A 16,420-nucleotide genomic window follows, 5' to 3' on the forward strand; every position below is an offset into this window, starting at 1 on the left:
TTTATCTAAACAGGTCTTTGGGGGCTTAAATTTTCTATTGTCTCCATATACATTTGATTAAAAACAAAATAAAATGAAAAGAAAATGTTGGTTTACTGGGACTGTCTTGATGTTTTGCTGTCCTAGAAACACAGTTGAAGTGGAGGGTAAAAATCAGCCAATTGTTCAATGCATGCCTGTGTGCCCTTGGGACTGGGGCCTTGGGTAACGGAGCCACTTGCCTCTCTTCCTTCAGTCCCATGGTCTTCAGTATAGGCTCTGGGCACTGGACAGATGAGTGGGTATCTGCCTTTAGCAACTATGTTTCTATTCTATTGTTTTATTGTGAAAATGTCCAATATGTACTCTCAGATGTATTCATTTTAGAGGTCCATTTTCATGCATTTTATTATTTGAAAGCTGGTTTTGTCCATAGATTTCCTTTTTTAAGATTTTTATGAAATCAAACAGACCACTTTATAGTAAGGGCCCCTATAATGAAATTATTTTCGTACTTTGGTAACTAAATCATGAATGAAGAACATAAAGTGGACTGATGTTTACTGAACACTGCTCATTAGCAGATGGTAGTGTATCGAGTTTACGGTGAATGACTTCTGTCTTTCTACATGGATATAATTTTCTACTAGATTAATTGGGATTTCTTGCCAATTACAAGGATTTGATAACCTTCCTCTTTTTTATTTTAATTGTGCTATTGATAGATTGGAAAAGTTCTCTACCAGAGCACTTATTAGGGGCATGGGATTTAAAAGTCAGTTTCAGTGGTGTGTATGTGTGTGTGTATGTGTATGTTATTGAAAAGCTATATACACAGAAGACTAATATTTATTCCATTTTATTAATAACTTATTCTATGGTCTATTATTTCTAACATAAAAATGAAAATACTAAGTTATCTTTTCTATATATTTTTTTCTATATATACTTTTATATCATGAAAAATATATAGTTCTGAAACAGGGCTGCCTCAAACTATGTTTTGCACATATCCAGTGCCTGATTTTGACTTCTAAAATTTTTGAGGAGCTCATTTGCAAGACTCTGAAGACAAATTTTTGTATCACTTAAATCCAAAGTTGAAATGATAATTTTGAATAATAATAAATTGGTGAAATTATTAAGGAAGCCCAAAAACTGAGGGCCAATGCTGATTAATGTTGATCTGCCTTTCCCAACAAAAGGCATGTGTTTTACCATTGCTTTGATACATTTTAGATGTATAAAACATTTTTCTATCCCATACACACACACATACATTCTAAAAGATAAAAGGTACTCTAAAGGATGTAAAGACACTCAACTGTGGACTTGATCTTCATGGGTGAAAGGGCTTAGGCTTGGAAGAGGAAGTAACAAGAAAGAATAGAGTGCCTACTACCTTGAATGCCAGGTGAAGAATACTATGGTTTGTAGATGAGTGTTTTAGAGGAGGACAGAACTCTCAGCTTGAGGAGATTAAGCTTCATGGACAAAATTACCTTAAAGAGTGAGTGGAATTTAAAAATGTAGAAATTGAAGATTTTCCGCACATGTCCTCTCTTCTTAGCTTTGGTGCTGGTAGCAAGCATGGGGGAAGACCACACAGGTGGGTGCCCCTACCCTCAGTGAGTCTTCTCTGTTGTGGGGCGATCAGGCATGGGTGGGGACAACTCCTGTCCAACAGGTGCACTAGTGTCAGGATAGAGGGCAGAGCCCTGAGGGCACAGAGACAAGGATGCATTTATAATAGTTGTAGAATCTGTGGCTTCAGAATGCACTGTGGCATTTGAGTTCGGTCCTAAAGAATGCAGTGCATTGCAGAAGGTAGAATTGTCATGGGTAGGTAGAGGCACTGCAGTGAGAGGGATCCGATGTAAAAAATGAAGAAAACTGAGACAGGAGGGAAGTTTGTGTGGGTGTGCTCCCCGTACTGAGGGGATTGCTTACAGGGGGAAATGTTTAAAAGGAACGTCCATCAGGGAAAAATGGTTCTTAAGATGGCCAGTGTTAGGTCCTCTCAAACCATCCACGCTATTTATTGAGAGGCACATTTATGTAACACTTAATTTTACCAGTTTGTAATACCCTTAGAGTGGCTTTATAGAATATTTCAGCTTTAAGCATTTGGTATTTTTAAACCTATAAGATGATAATATTTAAATTCTAAAGAGTAAAGGATAATTCAAATAAGAGGTATGGAAGCATGAAGACAGAAGATATACAGTGAATATATTTGTTGCTCAAATAACATCACAAGCATGAGGGACAATTTCTACATTTTAAATTCCACTCACTCTTTAAGGTAATTTTGTCCATGAAGCTTAATCTCCTCAAGCTGGAACTGTCACATGTTCTTTGGGCAGTTATTGGGCCAGACTGTCGTGTGTACACATAGGAGCACACCGAGGGAGCAGCAGCTGGGATGAACGGGAGATCGGCTGTGTGGGGGGCAGTGATTTTACTAAGAATATAGGGAGGGAGATGGAGCATGGAGCTGACGGGGGCACAGCTCGCACCTGGGTCACGGCCACACTGCCCCCTGGCAGCGGACCGAGCGGCTCTGAGGTCCCTGTGTGTGCTGACAGCATTGTAGTTGGCATCACAGCAAAGGAGGCTCTGGGCTCCTATCTGACGTGAACCAGGCTCACATCAGGCACAATTTCTTCAATGTTTTGTTGGATTTTGTACAGATAAAAGAGGGGGTGTACTAAAGTGCAGACATGCACACTCTGACATACAGATGTGAGTGTACAGTATGCTTGCACCAAACCCACGTGCTTTCCAGGTAGTAGCAAGAAGAAAAAGAACCACCCTCTCATTATCCTTTACTGTGATCTCTTAACCACCCTAAAAATGACATGTATACACACTCATGTATACACACACCCCATTCCATACAAACAGAAACCATCAGCACAAATGAGCTAAACTATTGGTTCAAAATGCAACAGGACAGGAATGACAACAAAACATGGAGCCCTCCTCGGCCAGCCACTGAAGAAATCACTGCATGGCATCACTCAAAAAGGGACCAAGTTCTCTCTCTTTGTTCCCTTACCATTGATTATAGTCTTTTACACAGTAAAATATTTCTCAATATTGTTGGAATTTATTACCTGAAAATTATAGCAAGTCTACTTTGATGTGGTAATGAGTATTTCAACAATCTTTAAACAGTGGCTGCCAAATGAGAATCCTGTTGGAGGGGGAAAAAAAAGGAATCTTACCTCTTCTCATCAAAATCAGGGATGTCCTATAAGACTGTGGGCCAGACCTGGAGAGAGAGGAAGAAGGTTGTAATCAGTGGGGCCCGGGCTATTGGGAAAAGGTCTCTGCGATTGCATCCAAAGGAATCTGGTTCTTCTGCTTCCACCACTTCCAATTGTTCTGTGATTTGGGAAAATTGCTTTGCCTCTCTGAGCCTGTAAAATAGAGAGTCATACCTTCCTCACAGGTTATCATGAAAATTAAATGGATAATACATGGAAAAATACAAGGTAAAAAAGAAAGCACTGTGCATATGTATTCCAAGAAACACAGGTAGGGAGCGATCCCGGTGGTTGGAAAGAAAGAGAAAAACTAAATATTGACGATGCAAAGCACGGGAACACTTCCAGAAAACCGTTCCGAAGAAGAAAATGTAAAGGTCATAGGACAGGAAGAAGGAAAAGGAAACCTGACTCCCAGACCCACCATCATCACCCGCATAATGCCGGTCTGTACAGGTGGTGCCTTCGGGAACTCTGATGACAGTATTTGTTCCTAACCCTCGTTGTTTAAGAAAAAAAAAATGTTTGCGAATTTCAAACTGAAAAAGAAAACATTAATAGAAAGGAAATTGTCTTATCTTAAATAAAAATATGAAGTATGGTCCCTTTTCTATAAGTTGTTTAAAAAAATAAGCTACAAATATTTCTAAGTTCAGTGGTAGAAAACGTTCGGCCTGAGTGGGTAATGTCAGGAATTAAGGCAGCTTCTCGGATGAGGCTCTGAACACCCAGGATGGTTGGTGCCGAGGTTTATACCTCAATTCTCCCCACAGGGCCTGCTGCTGGGGGCTCACTGGGCAAGCTGGGAACAACTTATTGAGTCTCCTGTCTAGGAATTTTTCTCACCATTACTCCAAAGCTTTTAAAATGTACTATAAAGACAGAGCACTTTAACATTTTTGGAACTGAACATAAGCAGGCTGTGGGCAGAGAAGAGATTAAGCAGTCGAGTTTGGAGTGGATGGTCGGGCCAAGCAATGAGATAGAAAAAAAAAAAGCAGGGCCAATCCTTTCAGCTTTGTTGGTATTCTTGCTTCTGATTGTGCTTATTATCTCCGTTCCATTTTGTTTTTACCAAAAATTATCACAGGCATAGGGATTGAACATGTCGGACAATATTAAAGACTTGGCAGAACAGGCAGAGGGACTACCCCTGCTGTCAAGCACATCCAGCCCCCAGTGGTGACAGCACACCCTTACCCCAGGCCCACGGAGGCGGCAGGAGCCTCTTTCTCATGGACCAGGGGCCATGTGGCATCTGGGGAATGTGGTCTTTTGTGATAAGAAAAACATTCCCAAAACTGCTGGATCTCTCAAGTGGCTGAGCCATCACTAATGTATCTCCCAGGTGCCCCCTGCAATGCACCACCACTGGCCCACCTGAGCTTGGGTCTTACCAGGGACCTGACTTCCCATGGATCTGTGGCCCAGGGTACACAAGCAGCTTTTCCTTTGTCAGCGGCCCTGCACAGGTCCTCTCAGATCCCTGTGTACAATACAAAAGGGCGACCCTCCCCTATCAGACAGGAGCTCATCCTTCCCGGAAGTCCAGTTACTCCTGGAATCTAACGAGCCCAGGGTCCACCCACGGGCTCCAGTGCATCTCTGGTCCTGCATGTATATTTGACCACTGCTCACATGTTTATTCTTCCAGGTCAACTTGTCTATTTCAGAGTCAACTACAGGGAGGCAGTGATTAAAATTTCACTTGATTTGTAGAATAATTTGGAATGAGGGACCCACGTCTTTACAATATTGAGTCTTCACATCCAGAAATACAGAACTTCTCTCTACTTTTTCCAGTCTTCTTGTATGTTCCTTAATGGAGATATACAATTTTCTCCATTTGGGACTTAAAAGCTATTAAATTATTTTTCCCCACAGAATTTTCATTTTCTATGCTATTTTGAATAGCTATTTTGACTTTCCTTCTTATTTATATAGTTAAAGACTCACTGAGAAAGTCCTACTTATCAGTGGACTTCCTGACAGCCTTTGTGCCCTACCAAAACCTATACCCACCGCCATGCAAACCTTATGGCATCTGGGTTTGTGTTAGTTAGCTATAGCTTTGTAACAAATTATCCCAGACTTAGCATCTTAGCACAACACATATTTATCATCTCCCAGCATCACTGGGTCAGGAGTCCAGCACAGCTTACCTAGGCCTTCTTCCATGTCTCTCTCAACACTGGGATCAAGCTGAGAGCTTGTTGATCTCTCAACACTGTGATCAGATGAGACCATGGCTGGGGTCTCAACTGAGGCCCAACTGGGAAGGCTCTTCTTCCAAGTTTGTGTATTGGTGTCAGGATTCAGTTCCTTGTGGGTATTGAACTGAAGACCTCAGTTCCCACTTGGATGTTGGCCAGAGGCTGCCCTCTGTTCCTTGCTGAGGGTGACTCTACTGTGGCTACTTACTTCACCAAAACATGCAAGTTGAGAAGGCAATAGAGAGAGTTGTAAGATGGAAGTTAGACTTACATATAACCTCATCATTGGAGTGACAGGCCATCACATGTGCCATATTCTATTGGTAAGAGTACCTGGTCCTGCTCAGATTGAAGAGGAAGGGATTTCACAAGGGGCAGGATCACTGGGGTCATCCTAGAATCTGCCCACCACAAATCACATGCTTTTTAGGTACTGCCAATTCCCCCAAAAAAGTAGAGGAAAGAGCATGCTTTTCAGTGGTCTACACTCTCCATCCCATGGTTAGCCCCGTGTCCATGTAGCCCTGTCCATGGTGGCCAGTTTTATACTCTGGTTCCTTACCATCTCCAAGCTACATCAGCAGCTTAGCTTCCGCACCCTATTTCATTGATGACAGAAAAGAGAACAGCACAACGCTCTACAGCAGTGGTCCCCAACCTTTTTTGGGCCACGGACCAGTTTAATGTCAGAAAATATTTTCACGGACCGGCCTTTAGGGTGGGACAGATAGATGTATCACGTGACCGAGACAAGCATCAGGAGTGAGTCTTAGATGGATGTAACAGGGGAAATCTGGTCATTTTTTAAAAATAAAACATCATTCAGATTTAAATATAAATAAAATGAAAATAATGTAAGTTATTTATTCTTTCTCTGCAGACCGATACCAAATGGCCCACGGACCAGTACCGGTCCGCAGCCCGGGGGTTGGGGACCACTGCTCTAGAGCAAGGGTGTGGGAGCCCAGAATCTGCAGAGAGCCCTGCACCGCCCTGGCAGGATAACACGGGTGGAGGTCAGCAATCCCAGCAGTCAATGCAGCTGGCCTGAGACACAGGGAAGGAGGCCAGGAAGGAGAGGATTTTGGAGACTCTGAGGCAGGGAACACATTGCTCCCAACCCATCCCCTCACTCATGTACCATTTAAATCCTGGGTGTGTCAACAGAATCCTTTGTTGAAGCAGCACTTAATTACCTCTGGCAGCCTGCATGGACAGAGCATGTCAGTAGTCGTTCAAATGGTCTCATTAGCAGGAAGGTGGGATGTCGGCCCAACCCAGGGCCATGCACAGCCGTCACCGGGCTGCTGGTACTCTGTCTCTGTCTTAATACGCGCTGCCCTTTCACTGATTAGCAACAAAGATGAAAGGAGGCCGGGGGAGACTGTCTGGAGAGTTGGAAATACCGGGCAGGCTCTTCCTGAGAAAATGTAAAATGCTTGTGTTGTGCACCATGTTAGCAGGCGATCTATCACATGTGTTCACCATGCAATTTTAAAACAACTATAAATAAACTACAGAAGATGCATGAAGTTAAAATTTTTATTTGCAGCTCACCACATAGTACTATATACCTACTCTCTTTTTATGGCTTTCATTTTTGTCCCACTCACCCTTAAATGGAACAGCCATGACCATTGTCTCCCTCTTCCCACATCCCAATTCACACCACTGACTTTTCTTTAAAGCACCAAAGCTCTTCACCTCTGTAGGAATTTTCCAGTGATGCCAGACCCCAGGGAGGATGTTGGGCTTCCCAGATACTGCAGATATGAAACTTACAACTGGCCATGATGCCTGGCCTTCCATCAAGTGCTCTGCCTGCTTGCAGCCTGGAATTGCAGATCCTAGCCTTTAACACACACAGTCTCAGATTGAAATTCAGAAGTCATGGAGTCAAGGTCACTGTGAGCAAAATCTCTGAAGAAACAGCACAAGGAGAAGGAATGCTGAGGCTTCAGCATCAAAAAGGAGACCACAGCTCCACCAATCCTATGACTTGTGTCAGCATGGGGGCCTCCAGCATTGAGAGGCAGCCTGACTCGGGGAGCCATCCCCTGACACAGGCTCTGGTGGAGCGGTGGGAGGGCACTTCATGCTCCGGAGCCAGCACCACTGCTGGGTTTGCTCACCAAGTCACCAAAGCAGGAACTGTGCCTCGAGGACTCTTCCACCTGGGGTTCCCCCCTGCTGTCTCTGTCCCTGTAGGGCAACGGTTCTCAACCTGTGGGTCGCGACCCCGGCGGGGGTCACGACCCACAGGTTGAGAACCGATGCTGTAGGGTGACAAGGCTGTGCCCTCCTCCTCTGGCCACAGGAAACCACCCTGTGTCCCCATGAGCTCATGATTCCTCAAGTCTAGGCTCCCCAAACTGAAATTCCAGCATACAGGAAGCGAAGAGAGTTCCTGTCTCAGCCTGCCCCTAAAAACCCCTCATGCCTGTACTTCAGAGCAAAGGCTGCTTTCAAGGACAACCTCCTGGAACTTCCTGCAATGTTGGCTCCATGCGTGTCTTTGGTCACAAAGCTATGCACCTTATATCCCGGAGGTCTTGACTCCCCAATGGAAAGGGTGGTCCCACAGTCTCCTCCTCCTGCTGAAGGCTTTAGCCCCCTCCCAACAACCCAGGAGGGGTCTCACTGAGCCTAGGTTTAGATGCATCTATTGACAGAGAGCTCACTACTTCTAGAGGCATCTTATTCCAATTGAAATATCACAAATAATATTTTTATAATACTATTATTGAATTCCTCTGGTGTTGTGGCAAACATAGCAGACACTTTAGTGTATTTCTATGCTATAACACTGCAATTTGGGTCCCTACGTTTGACCCTGTTTCAAGAGATGAAACTGTTATTCATCAAGGTCCAAGATGACCCAAGGCAGCATAAAGTGAACAACTGTCCCAGTTTACCTGGGACTCCCGGTTTTAGCATTCACAGTCCAGCATTCTGGGACTCCTGACACTGTAGGAACTGATGGGGCTGAGGTTGAAACCCTTTCCCTTCCAGGTCCCACACTATCGACTTCCGTCTGTTTTTTAGTTCAGCTTTCCAGAGTCTTACTGTTAACTGCTTTTTCTCTGTGTTAGCGCTTGCTAACCCCAAGTCCTGAGCAGGACATACCCACCCACCCCAAGTTTCTGTTCCTCGTGGCTGACTCCTTGCTCCATGGACATGTGGGAAGTGGGTATGGAATCCTTGTTGGTGTTCACCTGTCCTAGCTCTCTGTACAGGCTTCCTGATGAATCTTTAAGGAACATGGATCTCCCCTGAACTAGAAGACTGTTCTTTCTCTGCATCCCCCATTTCTCCTCCTGGCTACATTTGCATGAAAGCATCCTTGGCCTTCCCAATTTAAGAGTGATGAGAAGGGTAGAGGCCCATAGCAAACTGGACATGCACCTCCCTTGGCTTAGAGAGGACCATTACAGTGTCTTTCCCACTGTTGACTCCTGGGATCAAGGGAGAGGAGAGATGAGTATTACTATCTCTTCCAGCACCCACCCCAAAGAGAGAGAAAAAGAGAGAAGCATACTGTGCTCCAGGCACCTGGCAAAATGTCCATGCCTGCTCGAAGTCTCAGGGGCGTTCCTGTAGGAGAGGTGGAGGTGAGGGGTCTGCAGAGGCCATGCTAATGCCAGCAAGCAAGGGTGGTTTGGGCCACACCCAGCTCTCTCTTTTACTGCTGTATCCAGGAGAAGCTTGGGTAAATCCTGCAAACACAAGAAGTTCTCAGCTGCAAGGATTTGCTGTCGGTAGAAGAACAGCCCCTTTGTGTCCTAATGAGAACCCACAAACACACTGAGAGGGATGAGCAAGCTCGCAGGGCTGTTTGCTCCTCTTCAACCATTGGCACAGCTTTGATTTAAGGATGTGCGCTTTAATCACCCATCACTTGTCGTTACTCCGACAGACAGTGGCAGCCGCAACACACACGCACCGATAAATCTCTCTGAAAGTCACTGGAGTGGTCCTTTGTTGATTTTCTCTCCCAGCTACTGTGTGGCAGCTCACTGTTGTGGGAACAATGCCATACCTGTTGCAGTAAGGTGAACAGGGAGCTAAGGGGGTCTCAGACTCAGATCAACCCTCTTTGATTCTCTTGCTGCTCCTTTAAATTAAGGACTCTTGGAGTCTGCTGTGACTTTCCTTTTATTTTTGGACAGTCTTTTCTCTAATATCTTTTTTCTTTACAATAAGTACATTGATTTTTTTTTCTTAACTTAGGCTTTTCTCCTTTTTGGTTCCCTTTCTTTTTTTATTCTAATTTCTAAAACAGCTACAAATATCTTAGTCATCTTCTTAATCTGTTTCTCCTCAAGGGTGTCTCTATTATTATAAACTTTCTGAGCTACTTCTAAAAATTTGGAAATTACCATCCCAGGAAGCCTTGTAATTTTTGTAGTTTCTTCCTAATATTTGGAGCTGACTGGCACATGAAAGCTAAGCTAACTGCCCTAGCATTTTCTGGTGCCTCTGGGTCTAAAGGTGTATAGACTCTGTAAGCTTCCTGCAGTCTCTCTAAGAAAGTTTCAGGAGTCTCCCAAGGACCCTGGATAACTTCTGACACCTTAGACAAATTCATGGGTTTCTTAGCAGCTCCCCTGGTCCCAGCTAACAGAAACCAGTAAAAAGTATTCAGAGCTTCCTATCCTGCAGTGGTGTTGGGATCCTATTTAGGCTGGACAATAGGGAACATCTTCTCAAGGTGGTCCCGATTGTCCTCCTCAGAGCCATTTCTCCCCAGCATGAAAGCTTTTCTTGCCTCTGATTTGATTCTTTCTCTCTCCCCAGTAGTGAACAAGGTGACTAAAAGCTGCTGGTAATCATCCCAAGTGGGGCGGTGTATACAGCACAGATTCTAACGGTCCTGTTAGAGCCTAAGGCTTCTCCAAGAAAGGGGGATTCTGAGCCTTCTAATTACATGAGTCACTAGAGGAAAAAGGAATGTAAACAAGATAAGGCTCTTCCCTTTCCCTCCCCTCTGTTAATGGGCTTCTCTTAAGGGTAAGAGGGGCTCTGCTTCCTTTTGCTTTTCTTGCCTCCTAGTCCATCTTGGTACTGGCTCTGGGCTTTCTGAGGTGGGTGAAGCTGACGGAGGAGGAAGATTTGGAGGGGTAAATTCTGAATCTTCCTGAACAGCTTGTAAAACAGGAACCTTCTTTTCTGATTTTGGGGCTGTTGCTAGCAAAACATATGACCACCTCTGACAGCACAGCCTTTCAGCCAGGGAGAGGGGTTCTCTACTAGGGCCCTCCACTGATCTATATATGGGAACTGTTCTGGATGGCCTGGTGGCTTAGCTATTACATTCCATACAGCTCTGACATCTCAAGAATCTAATGAGCCTATTGTGGCCACCCTACCCCAAAGGATGGCCATTCTAGTTCACAAAGAGTTTGAAGTCTCCCCTTGCTTATTTTTACACTATAATCATCAGAAAATCCACTTTTGAAATTCTTAAGTATACACTCAATAGGAGTTTGACTCTTACTTTGCCCTTCCCCCATTGTTACAAACAATATGAGTACAAATGAATGTCCCAATATCACAGAAGGGATCAAGAACTAAGGTCTGTGCCAGTTTTCTAAAACGTCCCCCGTTGGATCATACTGTGGAGAACCAAGGACGAGAACTTTCAGACAAACTTTGACGTACAAGGGAAGGGGGTGCCCATGAGGAGCCACAAACTGGAAACTCAGGCTCAGGTACCTGAGCTCCTTATTCACACATTTACTCAGGGGTTTTCAGTATAGAGACAGAGTAACAAAACAAAAGCAGAGAATGAGATCTCGGCAGGAGCAAAATCAGAGAGGGACCCTTGAAAATAAAGGTCCTCTATTCAGTGAAAAATGCAGGGAGGAGATCCCAAAGAGGGACCAAACCAGGAGATGTCCTTTAGGATAGCCTGTAAAAATAAACAAAAGTGCCCAAACAAGCAGAGGGCAGGCATATGAGAGAGCAAATCCAAACGTGTCCCAGGAAACATGAGGTGGGACATAGTCTCAGCAACTGTCCTCCCAAGAGCATGCAAATCCCTCTTCCAAATAACTCTCCACCAATGTCTTGGTACTGGAGAGCCTATTGTGTGAGTGTGATCCCATCCATTCCTTGATCACAATAGTATAAATGGCTAGCCACAAACAAACCACAAATTGAACAGATTGCAAATCTGCTCTGCTTTACCTCTGGAGGCTTTCTTGATGACTCCAAATGGGTGGATGGGTATGTTGATCATCCACAGCTGACTGTCAGCCAGACAGAAAAGACCAGTGGGGCCCTGGAATGTCTCAGGTGGTGCCTCCCCTGCTGGGTTTCTGTTCCCGGCAGTCAGGTCAAGGAGGTCAGCCACCACGCTGGTGTGGCAAAGACAAAGACAAATGTGTCCAGAGGACACAAATCTCTCTGGGGCCTCCAATGTGTCGTATCAGAACAGCAAGAAACAGATGTCCTGCCTCACAATCAAGAAGCCAAATTAAGGAGTGTTTAATGATGGCGTGACCGCATGCAGTCCTAAGTCGTTCAAATCAATGCAACCATGAACACAGTTTGGGGCTAGCTTTTAAAGGCAAAATTACATACTGACTGAGGAATGGGGAGGAGAGGAAGCATAGCAGTAGGACAAAGCAGTGAAACAAACTTTCTTACAATGTTTATCTATAGGGTTAATTCAGGGAGAAACATTCTGAGAACACCTGCAACCTTGCAAAGCTAGTCCAAGACCATAGTCTGGGAGACCAGCATCAAGGCCAAAAATAGGGAGTCTTTTTAGAAAAGTAAGTCCTGCTAAGTCTCTTTGTTTTAGAGAAAGTAAGTTCTGCTAAGAGTTATTCATGCTAAGGGCCTTTCTTTTCTATATTTCACTTGCACATGCAGATGATGGCAGCACTGAACTTTCTTGCTCTTTAAAGCACTGCTTCCATCTATCCTGCCCTGACTGCTGGAGAAAAATGAGGCCTGATTACTTCCATGGCCTCCCTGCCTCTTCTACCTGCCCCTGGCACCCACACCTGCACAGGCTTCTACCTCCAGCTTCTGCTCACCTGGCTTTGGTGGAGAACACCTCCAGTGGCTTTCATCCATCACCCCATTTCTCTGGGATTTATCTTTGAGACCACTTAGGTCTGCATTATAAAAAAACAAAATGCTAAGTAGTCACGGGTTCTTACAAAATGATGAAACAGGAAATAGTGGATACAGCACAATTGTGAATTTCAGTACCTGTTAGGCCGGAGCCCATGTGTTAACAGATATAGGTTGTTAGACTGCTGTGAGAGAAGGGTCAGTTTTCATACAGCAGCATACCAGTTGAGAAAGGGTCTCTTCTGTGGGTAGTGTAAATGTGAAAAGAGAAATCCATTTGGGCTTTCTGTGAGCTGTGCATTCTGGAATTGACAAGGCTGTAATGAACATCTCAGATGGGAAATGGGAGATAGATACCCCCCACCCAACCCAAGAGCTCCCTCCTCTGCTGGCTGTCTGGGTCCCTGTCATGGTGGGCCCTGTCTGTGATATGGGGGAAATTAATGGGATGACAAGTAATGAGAGCTCCTGAAAAGCGAGTTCCTCTCTTTCTTTGCATGAGTTCTTTCTCCTCCAGAGGCGCTGTTCTATTCAGCAATCACAGCCTCTCACTCTCCAAGGTCAGGGGATATAATACAGGCACAGAATGCGCAAGGGCAAAATAGACTCTAGAGTCATGCTACAGGCACACCAGCATCATGGGGAGCAGCTTGGGCAGGCATGCTGACCCTAGCATTCAGGAAGGCTCGTGCGTGAATTAATGTGGTGCTGTTGCCATCCAGAAATTTGTCCTAATTTTTGAACAGGGATGGGGACCCACATTTTCATTTTACAAAGAGCCCTGCAGATTATGTTGACTTTTTACAGGTAATATGTGTGAAATTAGCCTTGTTATAAAAATTACTCATCTCTTTTCTTCTCCACTACCTATTACTTGTTATAAAAGAACAGGAAGTACAGTAAAGAATGGGTCTGCACCAGGAGTCCCATGTCCCAAGTTTCTTTACCAAAGCAAACCAAGCCAACTCAGTGTTCAACCCCCAAACCTCTGCCCCTAAAGACTTATTTAAAAACCCACTTTTTCCTCTCTTCCTCTATAATTTGTTCATTTCCTCACATCTAGCCTGTGAAATGTACCAAGACTGTGGTAGGAAGAACTTCCCTCCTATGAATCAGGGTTCTGGAGTCAGTGTGGACATGCATGGATGCTCGAACAAGGGATGCTCCCAAGTCAGAGTGGACAGCCAGCTGTGAGCCCTGGACACAGGGAGTCCTATCATGTTACTAAACTAAGACTGGTGGTATAATGGCCCCATCAGGGATGGAGGTCAGGGGAGAGGCACAGGGTTATGGCTGGAAAAGTGGGGCAGAGATAACAGCAACTGCAAGCCTAGGTTCCTTCTCCACATGTGTGTCCCACTGAAATGAAACTCTCCAGAAGAACTGGGAGCTCTGTGAAAGTGCAGAATGATGGGCTAGCCCACACGCATGAGGACACATCGCAATAGGAAAGGGACAGAAAGCCATGGGCTCAGGTGACCCGATAGCTCAGTGAAAAGAGGCTGAAGCTCAGATGCTCTTCCACGTGGGTACTTTCGGACACACATGTTGACTGATTCATTCATCAGAGGTCGATTGAAGTCTTTTCTTTGAGCCAGACCCTGGGGTCCAGACTTAGAATACCTGCCCTCAGGAAGCTGTTTCTACAATCTGGAGACGTGGGCAGCCAGGTTCAAAGAGTAGAGTATCAGTTGTGTAGGAAGAAGCTGGTTGTCTATATTTAGGTGTGCAAATTAAAGGAAAGGCACAGAGAAACATCACCGCCGAGCAGTGTTCCCACTCTCGATAGGCTATTTGTTCATAAAACCACATTCTGCTTCATTACTGGGGCCCTTGGTAAATTCAATTTCAGCAAAACAACCTTCCCTTTGAATGATGAAAAAATTACACATGTAATAGTGAGCTTTTCCCCTTAGTCCCACTGATGATACGCATGTATGTTGATCACATCTAATATGTGAGAGCTCTTTCTATAATGATGATGGCTGCTAATGTGGTGTAGATGGATCTGACTTTTTTTCTCTTTAAAGAAGCGCAAGCCTGATGCATCATCACTAACTTCATGGTGTGCTGTCATTAGAGTGAGGCTAAATGTGCTTGCAAGTGAATACATTTGAAGAAGTGACAAATGAGGGGTCCTAGGCAAGGGACAAGAGGATGAGATTTGAATGGAAGGCAGTGTTTGACTCTCATGAATGTGGTACCATTTTCTTCTCTTTAAATGGAGTCCACTCTGCCTCTCACCTCACTGGGCTTTCATGCTGAAGGGGGACATGCCGATTAGAGGTCAGAAAGAGTCTGACACAGACCAAAGTAGCAGCTCTATTAGTCTTAATTATTGACATTTATATAACATTCTTCAGATTAAATATGAAAAAAAATTAATGACTCCATATTTTTGCAAACCTGACATTATTCTCTCTTATATTTCCCTCCTTCATAAGTAAAATATATTTCATTGTGGCAGCTCTTACAGGAGGATACCATGGAATATATACCATGAGGCCATGGCTGTTTGAAGTCTCACTTATGTCTTCCTTCTGTGGCCACCATCAGCCCCAGCCACACCCTGTGCGTCAGTAGGCAGTTATCTCCACAGTCACAGATCCATCGCCAGCGAGTAATATGAAGATGTTCACTCTGCCGGCTTGGGTCACTTGTGTGCAGTCTGTAGTAGATTGTTAGGAAGGTAAATTTATTATTAACACTATGACATTTCTGAAGAGACTAGTTGCACACAAAATTTTATTTATAAGGTTGACTATCATCATAGACTCAGGACAACTAAGTCATATCTCTGATGTGCATATAAAGGTTTAGAGCTGGAAGGAGACTGAGTGTTTGGCAAATTGAAACCTCTTGATTTAAAGAAGAGGATACTGAAGTTCAGGCTAGACCAGCACTCGGGGTTTATGACCCTCCTCCAGTCCTGGGCTTCATGAATACCTGTCTTACTCCTATTGTGCCTTAGGAAGAACAACTCTGCAGTTCAGGATATGTGAGGTAGTATCGTGTATAAACAGAAATGCATGTGCACCCAAATAATTGCCAACTGAATGTTTTCAATGCTCCAGGAAGGAAGGACAGGAACCAGGTAATTGCATAAACATGAGAGACAAATGAGACAGTGAACGGAATCAAGAATAGCACACAAGAACAGGAAACAGAAGCCAAGAGGCCACAGTATATATAGAAGTATAGATAGTCGCAGAATTTTCATCTGACTTATTTTCTAAAAGTTAAAAAATCAACCACATCTTGTATCAGTATTACCAAGTATGGGAAAGCATAACCATAGTTTAACTTACTGTTTGCTAAGACCCAGACTCTTGGTAATGGAACAATACTCTGATTGTACAATTCCATTGATCCTTTCATCAGCCTCAGTGGTGGGCATGACCATGATCTCCATTTTACAGATAAAAAAAATGTGGCTCAGAGATGTTCAGCAATTTTCCCAAAGTCACGGAGCTATTCCATACCATAGTCTGGATTTGACATCAGGGCTGCAACAGGTGCAAAGTCCACCCTCTTTACCACTTTCCTGGCCTTATCAGGATAACTTAATTTGCCTTGAATCACAACACTAAGTCATCTAAAAAATTACTCCAGCCTGATCAGGTGGTGGCACAGTGGATAGAGCATCGTACTGGGATGTGGAGGACCCAGGTTCGAGACCCCAAGGTCACCAGCTTGAGCGCGGGCTCATCTAGTTTGAGCAAAGCTCACCAGTGTGGACCCAAGGTCGCTGGCTCGAGCAAGGGGTTACTCAGTCTGCTGAAGGCCTGTGGTCAAGGCACATATGAGAAAGCAATCAATGAACAACTAAGGTGTCACAACGTGCAATGAAAAACTAATGATTGATGCTTC

The 16,420-nt window shown here is 44.4% G+C and overlaps 1 protein-coding gene across 1 annotated transcript in view; it reads left to right on the top strand.

The window, feature by feature from the left end:
• Window positions 1–16,420, top strand: part of DSCAM (DS cell adhesion molecule) — a 636,673-nt gene that overhangs the window by 473,303 nt on the left and 146,950 nt on the right. The window lies entirely within an intron of this gene.

This window comes from Saccopteryx leptura, chromosome 2 (genome assembly GCF_036850995.1).
Source record: "Saccopteryx leptura isolate mSacLep1 chromosome 2, mSacLep1_pri_phased_curated, whole genome shotgun sequence".
Lineage (NCBI taxonomy): Eukaryota > Metazoa > Chordata > Mammalia > Chiroptera > Emballonuridae > Saccopteryx > Saccopteryx leptura.